General features: G+C 45.6%; 1 protein-coding gene across 4 annotated transcripts in view; it reads right to left on the bottom strand.

Moving 5' to 3' along the window:
* Positions 1–19342, bottom strand: part of DAG1 (dystroglycan 1) — a 65879-nt gene extending 46537 nt beyond the window's left edge. Inside the window, exons 1-2 of one of the 4 annotated variants that reach the window (XM_004368534.1) lie at positions 19200–19342; positions 12974–13025 (exon numbers count right to left, since the gene is read on the bottom strand). The gene's annotated coding sequence lies outside the window, so the exon portion shown is untranslated. Of the gene's footprint in view, positions 1–12968; positions 13409–19077; positions 19150–19199 lie in introns of those variants that run through there. The other 3 variants (XM_023726892.1, XM_004368535.1, XM_023726899.1) reach the window with 3 other exon arrangements.
* Positions 19343–19762: the final 420 nt, after the last annotated feature.

The raw sequence follows: 19762 nt of genomic DNA, 5'->3' as shown, positions 1-19762 counted from the left end.
TGACATGTTGTGGGGTTGTTAACCAATGTCATAAAACAACATGTGTACTACTGTTTCATGAGAAACTATTTGTTCTGTAAGCCTTCACCAGAAGTACAATAAAAAATAAAGATTAAAAAAAAAAAGACTGCCAAAAAAGTGAAAAGGCAATCTAGTGACTGGGAAAGTATCTTCGGAAACCATATATCCGACAAGAATCTAATAACCAAAACATATATAAAACCTCAACAACTTAACAACAAAAAGACAAATAATCCAATCACAAAATGGGCAAAGGACTTGAATAGACATTTCACCAAAACGGACATTCAATGGCCACCAAACACATGAGAAGATGCTCAGGGTCATTAGCTATCAGAGAGATACAAACCAAAACCACAATGAGATACCATTTCACTCCTACTAAGATGGCTAAGATTTAAAAAAAAAAAAAAAACAGAAAATAACAAATGTTGGTGAGGGTGTGGGGAAATTGGAACCCTTATCCATTGCTAGTAGGAATGCAAAATGGCACAGCCATTGTGGAAAAGTGTGTCAGTTTCTCAAAAAACTAAAAATAGAACTACTATATGACCCAGCAATTCCACTCCTAGGTACATACTCGAAAGACTAGAAAGCAGAGACTCAAAGAGAGACTTGTACACCAATGTTCATTGCAGCAACAGCCAAACGGTGGAAACAACCTAAATGCCCATCCACAGATGAATGGATAAACAAAATGTGGTACATACATACAATGGAATACTACTTAGCCAATAGAAGAAATGAAGTCTTGATACATGCTACAGTATGGATGGAGCTTGAAGACATGCTAAGTGAAATAAGCCAATCATAAAAGGACAATTATTGTATGACCTCACCTATATAAAAAGACAACAAAAGGCAAATGTATACAGACTAAAGTTTATTAGTGGTTACCAAGAGTGGGAGGGAAGGGGAGAAGGGGGTTAACAGTGATGGAAAAATCACATTCATTTAAGAGTAAGGTTGCACAGCTGATTACTAGAACTGCCATCAATAAGTTGTACACCTGTAAAAAGTTGAATTGGTAAAAGTTGTGTGATAGATATATTTACAACCCATTGCTGTCGAGTCAATTCCAACTCAGACTGACCCTACAGGACAGAGTAGAACTGCCCCATAGGGTTTCCAAGGAGCAGCTGGAGGATTTGAACTGCCGACCTTTTAGTTAGCAGCCAAGCTCTTAACCACTGCACCACCAGGGCTCCATATTTACAACAATCACACACACACACACAAAAGAGTAGTTGCTGAGGCTGCCTGTGTACAACCAAACACCTCATGGTATTTGGTTCCTTGGTTTAGAAGTTTAGAGTCATGGTTTCATGGAACATCCCAGTTAACTGGCCTAATAATGTATATAGTGCTTCTGTTCTGCCTCCTAGTTCGCTGAGTAGTGCCTGGGGTTTTAAGAGCTTGCAAGTGGCCATCCAAGGCAGAACAACTGGTCTCTATTCACCTGGAGCAACAGATGAAGAAGGAGAGTCAAGAATAGGAAGAGGATATGGACTGTGTGGCTAATTGTCTCCATGAACAAGTGCCTCCTTTGCTATGGAACCAGAACTGAATGGTGCCTGGCAACCATTACTGAATATTTTGATTAAAGATTCCACAAAAGAATCATGATCAAAAGGGGGAAAATACAGAACTGAATTTCAAATTCTCATGGACTCTAGACCTTCTGGAGCCATGGAGGGTGGATGAACCCCTAAAACTACTGCCCTGAGATAATCTTTAAATCTTAAACCAAAAATAACCCCTGAAGCCATCCTAAAACCAAACAATAATTTAGCTTAACTAGTAAAAAATCTCTGCCTTCAGCTTTATGCTCTTTTAAGAACTATCTATATAGGATCAAACTGACAACAGCAACTCAAAAGATTAGACAGGAATCTTAGGGGGCAGTGAGTTTATATTAATGGGGGAAGAACAACTCAGAAAAGGAGAGTAAGAATGGTTGCCCAACTCAAAGAATGTGATAAATGGGACTAAGTTGTACGTGTAGAAACTGTTGAATTGCTGTGAATATTCTTAACAACAGCAAAATAAATAAAATTTAGGGGGGAGAAAACCAGAGCAGCCCATACTAGAAAACGTGGCCTTTAACTCCTGCTTCACAATCTCAGCAGCTAGCCATGGTTATGATCTCGAACTCATCAAATTCTAAGTAACTCAGTTTTTAAATGTATGCAGTAGTGCCTCTTGTAGGAGATTCAGCCCTGCCCTTACCACCCAGATCTGGCCACTGGCAGCCCCACACTCACTCCTATAGGTGGCTCCTAAGCAGTGGACAGCAGCCCCTCCAGCCCTTCCACCACACAGCCCACGCCTCGCTGACTCTAGAATTCCTTATATTCTTCTCACTAGAGGACAGGCCTCAGCAAAATTGCGTTCAAAACAAGAAAACAAAACCTGGCCTACCTCCTTAGGCCTAAGAAACTTTGGCAGACATACAAAATGCAAAAATCAGAACTTACTTGGCTTCAAAATTATGTAAGTGTAAAATAAATAAAAATTTTAAATGTGTGCAATAATGGCACAACAAACAAAAACACCACAGGTACCTGTTAGGTGTCCTGGCACTAGGAATGGCCTAATCAATCCTAGTGCATCACGTGACACCTACTCAGGGATAACTTCCGCCTGTGCTCAGATGACCAGGGTTCCAGAGTCCTTACAACAAAGATACAGGGCAGACCAGGGGCATAGCTTTTATCACTAGATCCTCACAGCAACAGCCAATCAGATGGGCACTGGCTCCTTCCCTGAAGGCTCTTCCTTCACACCTTCTCTGAAGTGTCTCTCACACCAGACACAGGCTTGGGCTCCCTGACAAATTCCAGCACCAGCTGGGGTGGGGCCTGCACATGACATGAGAACAGCCAGGATGAGCTGACAAGTTCCTGCGGCTGGAGCCCGAGACGGCCTCACAATGAAGCAACACTGTCTACCCCTCCACTTTCCCACATGGTCAGCAACCTGCTAGCGTGGCCACAGCAAGGCAGCCGAGACGCCTCCCTATTCTGTAGAGGAGGCAAGTCTCTGTACTCAGAGCTTCAGACCGGCAGGTGAGGCCATGACCACAGCCCACAGAGCATTTCACTACTCACCCAGCCCACCTGGCCTAATGGCGCAGATATGGGTGGAGAAAGACTAGATTCTGGCTGCTCCCTAAGCCCCACCCATTTCCTCATTTCCTCACAGCAGGGGCTGTGCCCTATATGGAAAAGCAGGAAAACTCTCCAAAAGAGCTTTCAAACACAAAGGAAATCTGTCAAACAGAATGGCGTAGTGGTTAAGAGCTCAGCTGCTAACCGTACAAATCCACCAGCTGCTCCTTGGAAACTCTATGGGGCAGTTCTACTCTGTCCTATAGGGTCACTAGGAGTTGGAACCGACTCTACAGCACCTAACAACAACAACAAAGTTTGATTTAAACCATAAGACCCCCTCATTTTACAGATGGAAAATATGCTTCCATAGTCCCCCAGATGGTGAGCGATCAAGCAGATAAGAACCTCTTTCCTAATCCTCAAAAAAAAACTTCTTCCGGTCAGAACACCCTATAAACAAAGAGGAAAAGGGAGGAAAACCGGAAGAGTGGAGACAAGTTGGTGGGCAGATAATAAAAGGCAGGGGAGCTGAGAGGGGAGAAGGACAGTGTAACACCAGGACAATGTTGTGAACCCATCCCAGTCAATCAGTCTAGAGGAGGCATATGGGCTTCTCTTCTTACAACACCTGTCACACCCACTGGGGAGACTGGTTTGACAAGGACTGCAGAGTCCCGAAGAGGCAGTGCTGGGCCTGACCTCTCCTTGCCCCACCATCCTCCCACAGAAGTGGTGCTCTGGTATCTGCTCTGAGCAAAGTGTGGAATAACGAGAGGAAGGCAGCACTTCTGAGGGAAGCACCCCTGAGGAAAGACAACTTGCTAAATCCTGACTGTGGGAAACTCCACAGGTCCAAGGCCCAGACTTCAACAGGTAAGTGCAAGGAAAAGGGATAGAGTAGAGAAATGTAAAGAGACTTAAAAGACATCGAGTTTTTAAAATGGACAAAATTAAATTACACTGCCTAAGGATTCACACCCGGAAGATAAAACGATAGTGAAACATAAGGCAACGAATACAGAAAGTCAAGATGTAAGGAAAGAATACAAAAAGTCAAGATGTAAGGGTTACCTTCGGAAAAGGGGGGGGGGGGCTGTGATGAGGATGGGGGGCTGTGATGAGGATGGGGCATGGAGGAGCTGCTGGTAGAGGCAAAGCTCTATTTCTTGGCCTTATAATTCACTAAGCTATTTTTTTGTATTGTTTTCTTTTATTTTATATTAATAAAGTAAAAAAAGTTTAATATATACATATATATATATTTTTTAAAAAGCAGTAAATATAAAAGTAGCCCTGGAGGAGCTTGGAGACTCTGCAAAGCAGCATACGTAGGGAGGAGAGAGAATGCCTTGGGGGTATACAGGGATGGGGCCTGGGAGTCCAGCCAGGATGGGTGAACAGAGTGTGGCCCCACAGGTGATTGGGTGGGACTTCTCTCAAATTCTGGGGTTCAATTTTGATCAAAAATTCCACAGAAGAATTCTGATCAAAAGGGGGAAAATACAGAACAGAAATTCAAATTCTCATCAACTCCAGCCTTTCTGGAGCAAGGGACGCTGGATGAACCCCTGAAACTACTGCCCTGAGATAATCTTTAAACCTTAAACCAAAAATATCCCCTGAAGTCTTCTTAAAACCAAACAACAATCTAGCTTAACTAGTAAAAAAAATGTTTGCCTTGAGCATTATGGAAACTCTAGTGGCGTAGTGGTTAAGAGTTCAGCTGCTAATCAAAAGGCTGGCAGTCTGAATCCACCAGGCGCTCCTTGGAAACCATATAGGGCAGTTCTACCCTGTCCTATAGGGTCACTATGAGTCAGAATCAACTGGACAGCAATGGGTTTGGTTTTGAGCATTATGCTTCTTTAAGAACTATCTATACGGGATCCAAGTGACAACAGCAACTCGAAAGTTTAGATAAGAACGTTAGGGGGCAGTGAGTTAGTGTTAATGGGGGAGGAACAACTCAGAAAAGGAGGGTGAGTGTCTCAGCACCTAGTGCTGCTCCAAGAGAAATACCACAAGTGGATGGCTTTAAGAAAGAGAAGTTTATTCTCTCACAGTCCAGTAGGCTACACATCCAAATTCAGGGCTTTGGCTCCAGGGATACGCTTTCTCCATTGGCTCTGGTGGAAGGTCCATGTCATCAGTCTTCCCTTGGTCTGGGAGCTTCTCTGTGCAGGAACCCCAGGTCCAAAGGACATGCTCTGCTCCCGGCACTGCGTTCTTGGTGGTATGAGGTTCCCATGTGTCTCTGCTCGCTTCTCTCTTTTATATCTCAGAAGAGATTGGATTAAGACACTATCCAATCTTGCAGACCTCATCAGTATAACCTCATCATAGTGACAGAATTTACAACACATAAGGAAATCACATCAGATTACACAATCATACAGTACTGGGAATCATGACCCAGTCAAGCCGACAGACATTTCTGGGGGACACAATTCAATCCGACAGTGAGAACGGGTGCACAACTCGAAGAATGTAATCAATGCCACTGAACTGTATGTGTAGAAACAGTAGAATTGGTGTTTTGCTATGTATATTCTCAACAACAAAATTTAAAAAATGAAAAAAATAAAATTCTAGGGTTCAGCATTAGGAAGCCCATAGGGGCCGCTCATCCAGGTCTCATTCTCCAACAGCTCTGTCAGTTATCAAGTTGATATTGTGACTACCACCTGCTTGGTTCCTTTGTCCATCTCTCAGCTGGTTCCCAGGGATGGAGTAAAGGCTGAGTTTTTTTAATTTGTTTGTTTTTAATTGGATGCTCCACAATCACAACGTGTCCCATCCAGTCATAACTCCCTCTAATGCAGATTTTCCTGACTTCCTCAGACTGAAGGGTAAAACACACCAGCATTGCCTTCGAGGCTCTGGGCCAGCCTCACTACCTCACTTTCCATTCAGAAGCTGGCTCTATACCACCACAATTCCATCATCTCAAGGCTGGCCAAAGTCACTAGACCCATCTCCCATCCCAAAACCTGGCCCCACGGTGCTCTCTAGCCCCCACCCTTCGATGTTTCCCAGACAGTAATCCCCCATCTCCTGCCTCCTCCAGGTGATTTAGGGATTAACAGAGCAAGCTCAGCAAAGTGCCTCCACTCACTGTTATCTTTTCCCTCCCTTGTCCTTTCCAAGGCTCACCTTCCCTAATCCCCTTCCCATCTCTCCCTGTAGCTCACCTAATTACCCCTCAAAGCCCTACCCAATCCTTATCCAAATCATCACCAAACCAAGAGGATCCTCAACCAGTCCCTGAAACCCCATCTCACATCCCCACCAAGAACACTCACGTTCTGCATTAAGGACAGAAAATGGCCCAACAGGTCACAGATGCATCTGTGTATGCCCAAATGTCAGCTTGGCTTTGAAAATAATCTAAAACAACTGCCTGCCATCTCACCAAGGTCCTCTCCCTGATTCCTCACATCACCCTCTGAAACGGGCCTAAGTACCCCCTACATTTGGGACTCAGAGGCACACTGACTGCTGGAGAACATCTGCCAGCGGTGGGACTTTGGCCTCTCCAAACCACACTGTCTTCTGAAAAACTTGGAGGGAAAACAACCTTCACTCCTCCTCTTCCCTCTTCTGCAGGGTGGGGCAGAGTCCATGCCTATCTCCTCCATCGCCAGATCTACCCACAGAGCCTAGCACAGTGCCCAGGACATAGCAGTGACTCAAAAACCACTTGCTGAATGAACGAACAAATAAACCCAGCACTATCTGGGTACCAACAGCCAGTCCCCCTCCATAGTCCACTGGCAAGTCTGTCTTATAAGGCTGCTTACCAGTACCAGTTGCAGATGAGTTGATTCTGACTCATGGCAACCCCCACGTGTGTCAGAGTTGATCTGTGCTCCACACGGTTTTCAATGGTGAGTGTTCAGAATCAAATCACCAGGCCTTTCTTCAAAGGTGATCCTGGATGGGCTCCAACCTCCAGCCTTTCAGTTAGCAGGTGACCATGTTAACAGCACCACCCAGGGACTCTGCTTAAGACTCATTACATTTAAACACTTTCTAGATCAAATTACACTTTTTAAATTTTTTTCCAGTTATAACATAGATTCATTAAGTAAGCTAACACTTAGAAGAAAATCTGGCATAGAATAAACACTCTAAAAAGTATAAAAGTACCTACAGAATACAAATAATCTTAAACCAGCCACCCATAATCTCTTGTGGGTGTAATATATCCTGCTTACATACATAGGAACACATTAGCTAAAAAATACAGACATCCACTGTGTACACTGCTGTGTGTCCTGCTTTCCCCACCCCAGATCCAAATCTAAAATACAACTGTCAAGGTCAATAATCCCCCCCACAATAACTATGACTCTAGGTTTCAGCACCTGCAGTAGAAATGGGACTTGCTTCCACACAGGGGTTTCTTGTGTTTCTCCTGAGATCCTAATCAGCCTCCTGCCTGTTCAGCACTGCCCTGCCCCCCACTCAGGCTAGGAGCAGCCCTGTGAGCTCTGCTTTCCCTCTAGCCTGTCAGAGGACTTAGAATGAGCATTTAGAGCTTTATTTTCAGCTCCCCTCTGGTGGTATCATGGTCATTTTCTTATCTGACAACAGCCAGTGCTCTCCACAAAGGTCAGAGAATAAATGCTCTCACTATCTGAAAATCACCCGCAGGCTTCTCCACCGGAAACCCAGAGCCCAGCTACCCATCAGCACGGAATCATAAAATATGGGGCCTTCATCACCTGGGAGACTGAAACCTAATTTTTGTGCTCAGGACAACCATTTTCTGCTCAGAAGTTGAGGGCCAGTGCCTGTACCCTTGTCTTCTTCACCTCCCAGAGCTCACCAACATTTCCGTGCTTGGTTTGCTCAAGGAGTCAGGAAGCCGAGAACAGTCCAGGTTTCAAGGGAGGATGTTGACTTTACAGCATAACGTTCAAACACTCCACACTAAGTTCATCCAATTAAAAAATGCAAATAAACAAAAAGACACTTAAAATTCCTGTTTTAAGAAGTTACAACTCTAAATATTAGAGTTCCAACTATAGCTCAGTAGTAAAAACGAATTACATACGCCAGGTACAGAATCTGCAGCTGCCTAACATTCAACTGGGAACACTCATGTGTTCCAGGTCTCTCAAAGGCATCTGTTGGCCGAAAAGCCAAAGTTTTAAATTATAAGTTACCCAGTCAGGAAGTCATGTGTGGGAAAAAATAAGTATGTATAGCCGTTTGAAAACCAGCCAAATACGCATGCATTGCTGTTGATAACCCAGACAGAAATAAATGTTATACCAAAAAAAAAAAAGAAAGAAAGAAAGAAAATAAGCACTTTCTAGTAATTCTGAACTCACTCAGCAACCTTGCTGGTCTATGGTCTACTTCACAGGTAAGGTTTGAACGTAGACCTTTGACAGACCTGGGCATGTCAAAGAATCTCCAAAGAAACTCCTTTAAAATCTAAACAATGTTGTCTAGTTAACAGCAACCTTGATCCTCAAACTACTATAGTTCTTGAGTCATGGGGGGGTGGGGGGGAGGCGTGCCAGTGCTTCCAAGGACCACTGTGCCAAGACACGGCATCACTCAAAAGCCTCTGAGTAGTCAAGCCAGAGAAGCTTTCCAGGAGGTACCAATGGCTCATGTTAAGTTTATTTTTTATAAAGATATTTAAAACATACAAAATAACCTATTGTATACATTATTACAAGCCAGAATTTTAAAAAAACCTATGAACCTACCACTCAACCTAAGAAGTATGTCCAGCTTTCATTAAATAGCAAACTCTTAATTTATACCAGAGGAAAAAAAAAGGACAGATGTAATAATAACCAGTAGCAATTATGGAGGGCTGCCAAGCGCTCTGCAGGTACCTTACTAGTGAGCCATCATTTCACTCTCAGCAGCCTATGGGCAGCATACTATGTCCCCATTTCACTGAGGCTGAGAGGTCAAGTGCCTTACTGAAGGTCACACTGGACGGAGGGTCAGAGGAGACTCAGTACCTCTGGTAAATTCCTTCCTCAGACCCAGGTTTCTACCTCTGAGGGCACTCAGTGTTTTCATTGCCCAGCCCCATCTGGCTTATGCCAAAAATCTTGCCCATCTTGCCAAAAAACAAGGGCAGACGTCACCTCTTGGGAAGTTATGACCTAATATACCACAGTATGACCAGGCTTTATCTGAAAGAAGAGTCTTTTCTTTAGAAAATTCAATACCATCTTATAACAAGTGCTGGCCATTTGCAGCGTGATCTCATCATGGCAAGTACGTTTTATACTTCATTTCATAAAAACAAAACACCAATCCCAGCCCTAAAACACAGAAAGAAACGTATCACTCTGCTCAGACAGAAGGATAAAACAGAATGGTTTTGGTTTTTTTCCTATGATAAATGAAACAAAAAAAAGGTGGGGGGAAGTGCTGGTGCCAGCTGCTCCTTTCACAATACACTTCCACAGAAGGCAAAGAAATTGTACATATTGAAGCATCATCAAAAAAATGGAATTTTTTACTCAGAAGATCAAGAAAAAGCTCCAGGATCACTCTATCTGGACTTCAGGGGAGCAAATTCCCCAGCAGCCGTCCAAGCCATCATATGGATCTTGCATAGAAAAGCCCCTTGCCAACTTCAGGGAGGCCTCACCAGGACTCCTTCACAGCCCGCCCCACCACCACCAGCTCACTCATCTACCCTTCACAGAAGCACAATATCTGGTCACACATCTGTCTCCTTGAAAAAGCAGTGGCTGATGATCTCTATCTGTCCACTCACAGAAACCATAAGTATCACACACATTCTTTCCAGGAACACAACTGGTGTGGGATCAGAATTGCCCCAAGGAAAGGCAAGGGGAAGGCAGCTTGATCTCAGGGGAGAGCACCCATATCCAGAACAAATTTGTTTTTAAAAAAGCTGAGTCCCTGTGGCTTCCCCTACCTGGAATTTCGCATCTTCAATCAATTCAAAAGTTGATTGAGGCCAAAATAAACAAACAAAAAAACCAAGAACTTAAAGTCCAATTTCACTCACAAACATATTAACCCTACACTTTTCAGTGGATTCAGAACATAGGAAAGGCCCCAAGGGAGCACTCAGCTTTCTGTGACTCGGCACTCAGTCGTCCTTGGGAGCAGCCGGCCTGGCTCTCCAAATATGGCCTTGGATATGCTGCAAAGAAATCTCAGACTTGCGAAGGGATCCACAAAAATGCTTATCAAAAGATGATAAAATCAGAGGCCAGACCTAGGGCAAACACAGCATAAGCACTGTCCCTCAGAATACTCCTGGGTAGCAGGGAAGGAAGCCTGGAAGAAAACAAGGGCATGCTGGGCTGCCAGTCCCTCCAGGCCCAAGGACCACAGCAGACCGGACGCAGCGGCCACAGCAGGCCTGACACTGAAGCAGAGGACCCTCCCAAGGCCACAGCCCACAATGGGCCCCATTCTCCCAGGAAGCACGGTGGAGGGAGGCGAGATGGAAAGCCAGGACATTCCTCCACCCCCTCACACTGAGGGAAAGGGCACAGGCAGCCCGGGGCACCAGAGGCCTGCATAGGAAAAAAGTATAAGCAACCATTTTCCTCTCCAGCTGATAGAATCAAAAGAGAACCCTGAAAACGTCAGGAGAGACCTGAGGTACCATGTGACTAAACCAAGTGGGCTGGCCAGCCTGCCAAGGAATCCCCTATCTGGTCAATAATGTCCAACAAGAAGGAAAGATGCTCAGGGCTTCAAGGAGACCGGGGGCCTCACAGGCCCTGCCAACTCGGGACTGGTACCGCAAACAGAAGAACCAATTTTTTCTGCTAAGAATTTCTCCCCTGCACCAAGGAATCCAGTCACTTTTTAAACTACTTTTAAAACAGGAAAAAGCACATGTTCAGATTGACAAGCAACAGTGCGTTAAGTCTATACTGCTGACCCTGGTGACAAAATATTGTGATCCTTCCAGGTAAGCAGAAGCAACACCCAGTAGCACAAACCCAGAGCAGGAGAGAGTGCGACAGAAATCCTACTGTTACCTATTTGTGACTTTAATGAATTCTATTTTTAGATCTTTAATAAAGAGCGTCTCTTCTAGTCTCCTCCTACCAAATTTCTCCATACAGGCAATTCAACCTTCCAAACACTGCTCAAAAATCTAAAAATACAAAAGACGCTTCTTCAGTCAAAACTCACAGAAGGGGTAGAGTAGAGTTCTCTACACTTCCTTATCTTCCCCCAAGACCCAGAATCCACCCCTGCTCAAGGGCTACTCACCAGGCTGGGCTCCAACATTAAAAAATCAGTAAACAAGGCTCGCTGAGGTCAGGACAGTTCCGATGCAAAGCTAACCTACTGGACCAAGTAGGAGTGTACACAAGACAGAGAAATAAGAGAAACGTGTTTTTATGGAAGTATTCCATAGTGAAATAAGGGCCCAGAAAACAGAGTCCCAGGTTCTGATTCATAGCCAAATAAAAAGGAAATGGTATTTGGAATTCCATTATTGATTATATCATTTTTCTAGGCAAAAACTGGCTAGCATATCTCCAGATCTGGAGAACAACTGAGCTAATTAAGAGAGGAGTTTATGACAACCAAGGCTGAATTGGCTCACTTCTTCCACAGACACCCTGGGGAATCTTCTTAAGCAATCCCCTGTCAACCCAGGGGGTGCCTGCTGGGAAATGCTCCCAGCACAATGAAGAGGGAAAACAGAGATGACCAGAACACTCGCAAAAATCAAACAAGAGAAACACCTTTCAACTGCACTATTCTGTTTCAATGCATATACAGTATATATCGATTATTAGAAAGAACTCTGTGAGAGTTATCTCTTGTTCTTAGATTTCCACACTCCATATATAAAAAGTTAACACCCACAGAAATGAAGAGCAGACTACAATATAGAGAACCATGCTGGGCACTGGCCACCGCTTCCCTGCATCCTTCCAAATGTTCCTAGTCCTTGAGCTCCCCCCATCTGGCACACTCCCCTATATTGAGGGTATCCAAGGGCTGTGACTGCCTCAGGAAGAATGAATCTGTGATTGTACATGCAATCCACAGGACAGGGAACACTGAGACCAGGTCTCTAAGTGGCTAGAAAAATTGCAAATCAATGCAAGCCACAGAAAAGGGACTGGGCATAACGTATACAGTCCTTAAAAATAAAAATACAAACCTGCCTTACTTGACATTCTAGATATACTCCTACAAAACTGTAAGTCACATCTCATTTTTCAGTTTGTCAAAAGCTTTATACTTAATATAATAATGATAGATAAAAAGATTCTAAAAAAAACTTAACGCACAAAGATGTTAATTGCAAACTTATCTATTACAACCAAAGTAAGAAACAAATGTCTAAGAACTAGGGGCAGGTTAACTATTGGAAACGTTTTATTTACACAACAAACCTCATGATATAACGCTAGGAGGGAAAAACCAGGGTGAAAATTATCTCTACTCTGACCTAAACTCAGTAAAAACGCTGCCCAAGGGCTATCTCTGGAGGACACCCAGGAATCAGAAAATAATGGCTGCCTCTAGGGAAGGGCACCATGGGCTAAGGGGACAGGGTAGAAGGTAGATCCCTCTGCCCTATATAATCCTTTTGAACTTTTTGAATTTGTACCAAGTGTTGGTATTTCCTATTCAAAGAAAGAATAAAACTGGGCAACAAGGGATTTTTCCTTTCCTTTCTATGTGTATCTACCACATTTCTTATTTTAAATACATCTGTTATTTGATAAAGCTTTTTCCCATTATAAGCATCTTAAAATTCTGTGATTAAACATTTTGCCAAGTACATGATTACCCCCATCTTTCTTTTGCAGACATCTCTCTTTGCAGTTACCTTACCTCACTTTCTAGTGCAAGGCTGCTTTAAAAGCTTTATCTTCCTGAAGAGCAGAGACCCTACAGGAAAAGAAGGAACGGAAATTGGTGAATGTCCACAAATGAAGTATAATTATGCCACAATGACCAACCCAAAAGGAAGTGGGCAATACCACTCAGTCTCCTGCCCACACCACTAATTAGTCACTCTTCTTTGCCAAAGGTCACTACTATGAAAATGAACTGTTTTCTGTACAGAAGACCCAATAGTCAATCCAAGACCAAAAGCAATAAAGTTTCAAAGATATAAAATTAATTCCAATGGCCATATTTTACACAACAGTGTTTTTAAAACACTTAGGTCAAGAAAGTGTAACTGATTCTGTTCTACCTCCTAGTTCCTTATGTAGTGCCTGGGGTCTTAAAAGCTTGCATGTGGCAAGGCACAGAATTGGTCTCTATTTGCCTGGAGCAACAGAGAAAGAAGAAGAGTCAGGAATAGGAGGACGATATGGAATCTGTGGCTAACTGCCTCCATAAATAACTGCCTCCTTTGCCACGAGACCAGAAGAACTGGATGGTGCCCGGTTACCATTACTGAACATTTTCATCAAAGATTCCATAGAAGAATCCTGATCAAAAGGGGGAAAACACAGAACAGAGTTTGAAATTCTCATGGACTCCAGACTTTCTGGATCCACTGGGGCTGGATGAACCCCAAAACTATTTCCCTGAGATAATCTTTAAATCTCAAACCAGAAATATCCCCTCAAATCTTCTTTAAACCAAACAATAATTCAGCTTAATTAGTAAAAAATGTCTGCCGTGACCATTGCGCTCTCTAAGGACTACATGGGATCAAACTGACAACAGCAAACTCAAAAGATTAGATAAGAAACTCAGGGGACAGTGAGTTTATATTATTGGAGGAGGAACAATCTGGAAAGGAGGGATGAGGATGGTTATACAACTTGAAGAATGCAATCAATGTCACTGAATTGTACATGTAGAAATTGTTGAACTGGTGTATGTTCTGCCGTGTATATTCTCAACAACAAAAAATAGCTTTTTTTAAAATGGTGTAACTGAGAAACAAAATCTCAACACTATTACATATACCCCATGATGTGCAAGAGAAAGACATTCTGTCAAAAAAGTGATTTTTTTTTATTCAAATGATTGTTCTCATTAGGATCTTCCTTTTAAAACATAAATATAAATTAAGTAAACACACTGCTAGAGTTTCGTGCAGACATCACTCCAACACAGCACAGCTTCACCAACTCATAGACACCCTCAGTCTATGATCTTGTACCACTGCATCCCATCTATCTCTCCACCCTGGACTCAAAATAAGGCTAAGAAAATGTTTAGCTATCAAACCTAAAAAACAGGAAAATAGGAAACCCTATTCATTAAGGCTAAATTAAGCCCTCTGGCTGGTGTAATTTTGTAAACTAATCTAAAACCTTATTTATAGAAGTTGCTATCTGAGCATTCTTATTAATAATCAGAATTGAGACTGTCAAAAGGCAAAGCAGGTTATGTGACTCCTAGGAGCCAAACCAAACCCATTGCTGTTGAGTCGATTCCAACTCATAGTAACCCTATAAGATAAGAGTAGAACTGCCCCATAGTTTCCAAGGCTGTAAATCTTGACAGAAGCAGACAACCACGTCTTTCTCCTGCAGAGCAGCCGGTAGGTTCAAACCACTGACCATTCAGTTAGCAGTTGAGTGCTTTAACTACTGTGCCACCAGAGCTCTTTGTGACTCCTAGGAAGACAGCTTTAATACCCAAAGACTCGAACATACGAAGACCTACTGTGAAATGATCAAATTAATAACCAGTATATTTAAAACCGCCATAACCTTATTCCACGGGAAGTATCTCCAGGCTCCAGTCATGCTCTGCACTGGCTCAAGCCTATACAGCGCACAAGGGAACCTGACTATTGAATCAAATTTCTCATTGCTGACTTCCTATGCAGGCTAGAAACAATACACAAACCTCACTCTTATTTTTGACCATCCATAAAATGGTTCTATCATCACTTGCCATTCAGGAAGGCTAGTTGTATGCCTCTTATCAAGGACATGACCAAAATAAACCCAACTCAAAGTCAAGCACAGCAAGGCGACTCTGACTTTGCATCACCATGGGCCACCCTCAGTTTGCCTACACAGGTCAAATCTGCAAGCCAACGGCAATTCTTTCAAAGGGTATAACCTAAAGCTACATCAGCCCTACCATGATTCTCTGAGTCTCCCAAGCTGGAGCCATTTTTAAACACACTGGTTCCCTGCCCCATCAAGCAGGTCACCAAATCCTATCTCTATCATAAGTACCCCTCTTCCTCACCATTACCCTCTGGACCCTCGTCTGCCTCCTTCACCTGCACCCCTACGAAAGACTCAAAACTGGTCTCCTGTCTTCCTGCCAGGGGCACAGGCACCATCCTACCCTACTCAGAACTTCCAGGGGCTACCCACTGACCCAGCTTAGCCTTCAGGTCAATCTTTTGCCCTACTCTTCCCCCGGGGGACAACTCCTCTGGCTCCAGCCTGTCCAGCCCTTGGTCCTCAGACATGTTAGTCTTTCCCTGCTCCACTCTTTTCTGCTCACTCTTTTCTACTAGTCTCACCTGCCTGCCACAAAGGCTGGCTCAAATCTTCTTCCTCTTTTGCAGCCTAGAAAAAACTGTTGCCGTTAAGTTGATTCTGACTCATAGCGACCCTACAGGACAGAGTAGAACAGCCCCATGGGGTTTCCAAGGAGTGCCTGCTGGATTTGAACTGCTCACCTTTTGGTTAGCAGCCAAACCCTTAACAACTACGCCACCAGGGTTTTGCAGCCTAGGGGATCTTCTTTATTCCAAGTCTCTCAAGTCCTTCCAGGACTTGGCTGATGCTGTCATCTTATATCATATCATCTCCTGCCCCTTCCACTCAACAGTAGGCCCCTGTCGATACTAGCACTATTCAGGCCCAATATCTGCTGAACTGACTCATCTTGAACCTTCTTTTTCCCTTAACCCCACTGCTGACCACTATCCTCATTCAGGTCCACTATCTCCCCACTGGACCACAACAGCAACCAACTGTCCTCCAGTCCAGTCCAGCCTCCACACTAACACTGGGGGCTCACATCTTAAAACCGAGAGCTGATCCCACCACAGCTGTGCTCTAAGACCTTCAAAGTTTCCTGTTCCTATACAACTCCAAACTCCTCCATGTGACATTCTGGCCCTAACCCAATTTTCCAGAACACACAGAAAAGGTGTGACTTTCCTGTTGATACTCCTTTACCAGTCAAACCATTAACCCTGCTTGAAGGTCCATCTCAAATGCAAGCTCCTCCCCTAAAGTCTGCCTTCCCTGGCTTTATTCAGCATGGTCCCCACAGAATCCAGCACAGGCCCCAGGAAGGTTCTGATGAATCCTGGTTCCTGGGAACAGTCCTTTACAGTGTGTTCAGAGTTCCATGTGGGGGTTCTTATTGTCCTGTCTCTGTGCCCACCACCAGACGCCTAGGCTTGATCTTCAGCCAGAGAAGCACCCAGCTGAGGCCATCACTATCAGTTAGATGCAACACAAATGCAGATGGGTATAACCAGATGTTCAATCTGGGTTCAAAATCTGACTCGAACACATGATGACAGCTGCGTGACCTTAAGCACAATCAGTCTTCTGTAACTCAGCTTCCTTAGCCTGTATAAAGGGTTTTCATAAGCATTAATGATAGTGCACACAGAACAGGCACACAGAAGGGCCTCAAATGCAGCTGCCTTGGTCCATCAAATCACTCACCTAGGGAGCAGCAGAAGCTAGAATGACTGTGAGGTAAAGCAATAAACATGCCCTCATCTGACTCAGCAAAAATGAATACACATTTACTCTCAGAGGTTAAGACACCTGCTCTGCCCAAGAGGAAATGCAATGCTCCAGCTTCAGGTGAAAGATAAGGTTTTAAACAATCAAGTGCCAGGCCTCTCCTTCCTCAAGCAACTATTCCAGTCTATTTGACGAAATGGCCCCAACGTCTCCCCAAGTCCTAACATTCTCAACGTTTAAGATACACTAGCAAACTTGCGTGGCGACCACATGTTGGCTCCATCAGAAAAGGTAGTTCAAATCTTTGGTCATACTTTGTCTTCCCCAGACACATTCCTGAATGCAGCCTCCTCCCCTGTCCTGGCTTGGCATCCCCTCCGCTCTACCTTTTCTGCCTCTCTTCTTAGATGGTTCCTCCTCCCTCCCATCTCTCCTCTGTTGGCTCATCTCCCTGCTAGAGGTCCTGATGCACTCCCCTTCCCGCCATTCTCTCTGTGACCACCACCGAGACCCTTCTAAACACAAGTCTGGATCATGCTACTCCACTGATTAAGTCTTCCCTGGCTTCCACACCTTGAGTATAAAGCTAAAACTCCTGACCACAACCAGAAAACCCCAGACTCCCACCTGCCAAGCTGAAGGACTCAGTGGTGCTATTTTAGGCACTGGTGTAAATGTGGTTCCCTATGTCCAGACCTCACTGTCCTCCAGCTAATTCCTGCTGGCCCTGCAAGCCGCGACTCAGGAATACCCTCTACTCAGGCTCCCAGAGCCCCGTGCGCACGCACTCAGTGGATCCCTCACGTCTGCTGCCCCCAAACTGAGTTCCTTAAGGGCACAACCAGTCTCTTTTACATGGGTCCCCAGGACCTACCACAGAATTTGGCATGTAATAAAGCCACATAGTTGGTGAATGAATGAATGCATTTTGCCAAATCAATTTTTCAGAACAGTGAGGGCTTGCCCTCTGCCTTTCAACAGAAGCACATATCAACACAAGCTTTCATGTTCCAACTAGATGTTTGTTGCCTACATAGTACTGCTTACTCCTACCTTTATACAGTACCCCACAGGCCTGGTACAGGCTTCCACTACACATCCAACTCTCTCCTTAAATCTGATTTCTCCATGAAACCACTCCTCAGCCTCCTTTAAGCATGCAGGACATGAGTTCTTTCCCGGCTCCAAGGCAAACAAAGTTCAATTTAACTTATCTAGACTCAAACTGGATTTTTACACCTCCAAAATATATTAAGGGCAAACTGTTTTTTTAAAACAGACATTCCAAAATTATCACAATGTCTCTCTAAACTCTAAGCATAGAACAACTTGATAAAATTACAATACCCAATCTACACTAGAAATTCCAAAACACCTGGAAGGACATCCAGGTCTTTATATGGACTTCTGTCCTATAAACATCACCCCCCCCCCCGCACGGAGTCTGGGTTCCATGCCAGGAATCACCTCTACTCGCTTATTTAGGGAAACAGCAGGCCGGGTTCTTAAGTTAGAACTCTAGGCTATCAACGGGCTGACCCAGGCTCTAGCTCCGACCAAGGCAAACTTCAAAATCACTATTAAAACTAATTCTGAAGTAACAATTTACAAATCTAAGAGCTCCTGCCTCTCAAGTTATGGAAAGCAAAAGATGCATTTTAAATCACCACTTGACTTTGTAAGAAATTAACTTGGAATTATAATAAAAGGATTCTGAGCCCAAAATGCGTTCTCTCTGGGGACAGCCTCCAAAAATATACGTGGGTGAAGCCTGGTCCTACAATACCAACTGAAAAGGTGAAAAGACAGTAGGATTCCAAAGAAGCTCAAGTGGGCGGGAGAGGGGGGGACCCAAGGGTGTGTGCAGAACCGAGCAACGGTGGCGCCCCTCCTCGCCTCTGGCGGGGGCTGAAAACCCCATTCTCGGGCTCCGGCCGAACTGGGCGGCGACCTCGGCTGGAAGCCCAAGAGGCCGCCCGCAGGCCGCACACGCCCGCAGCCGATAAGCAGGCCCCACGTTCCCGGGAGCGCGGCCCGGACTTAGGCCTGGACCATCGCCGCGGCGCGCAGCCCAGGCCGGGTCGACCAGCATCCCGAGCCGTGGCCTGCGAGGCAGAAAGCAAAGCGGCGGCTTCCCCCGAACCGCGCCGCCGCCTCACCCACAAGGACGTCCGCGGCCGTGTCCCCGCCCCGGGCCGACCAGCGAGCAGCAGCAGGTGTTCCGCGGAAGGCCCGGCCGGCAGCGGGGGCGGGGGCCCAGGCAGCCAGGCACGGCGGCAGGGGACGGGCGGCGCACTCACCGAGTGCCTGCAGGACGCCGCCACTGCTCCCCGGGGACTCGGCGCTATGCCACCGCCTCCGCCGCTGCCGCCGAGCCCGAGGAGCGCGAGTGCCGCGCCGCAGCCTCAGCGCGAGCACGTACCGGGCGGTGAGAGGGCGCTGAGCGCGAGGGCGGGGCGCGCGGCCGGAGCCTAGCAACCGCCTGACACGCGAGTGCCGCAACCAATCCTGCTGCCAGCTCCGCGCGGCGCCGACCGGCCGTCCGCGCACCGCCCGCTTTTGCCTGCGTCGGCCGCCCCGCAGCGCGCCGCGTCCCGCACACGCCCCGCCCCCGCCCGAAGAGCCACGCCCCTCCTGGAAGCTCCGCCCCCGAGCCGTGCCAGGTCTGTCCCCGGGACACGCCCCAGTCGGTCCTGGTCGCCGGGAGTGTTCTGTACCGGGGTCGGGGAGGGGCGCTCCGCCGAACCTTAGACCTTTGGACCTCTGAAACGTGTCCACTACCGAGGGCCACAGGGCGATTAGGCCAAGGAACCGGCCTGGCCACGACTGCCCTCGGCTGCGTTGGGCCCTCCTAGTTTCCCCGAACTCAAATCTAGAGACATTCATTTCTAAGCCATGAAACAATCAGGTAGCGTCCTCTGAACTGGGAAGGATGACAACCTCACTGTCCAACCCTTACACTGTGGGGAAACTGAGTCTAGGGCC

The sequence above is a fragment of the Trichechus manatus genome, unplaced genomic scaffold (genome assembly GCF_000243295.1).
Source record: "Trichechus manatus latirostris isolate Lorelei unplaced genomic scaffold, TriManLat1.0 scaffold00001, whole genome shotgun sequence".
In the NCBI taxonomy this organism is placed as follows: domain Eukaryota; kingdom Metazoa; phylum Chordata; class Mammalia; order Sirenia; family Trichechidae; genus Trichechus; species Trichechus manatus.
The sequence above is the reverse complement of the archived record's forward strand: the minus strand, read 5'-3'. Positions and strand labels throughout refer to the sequence as shown.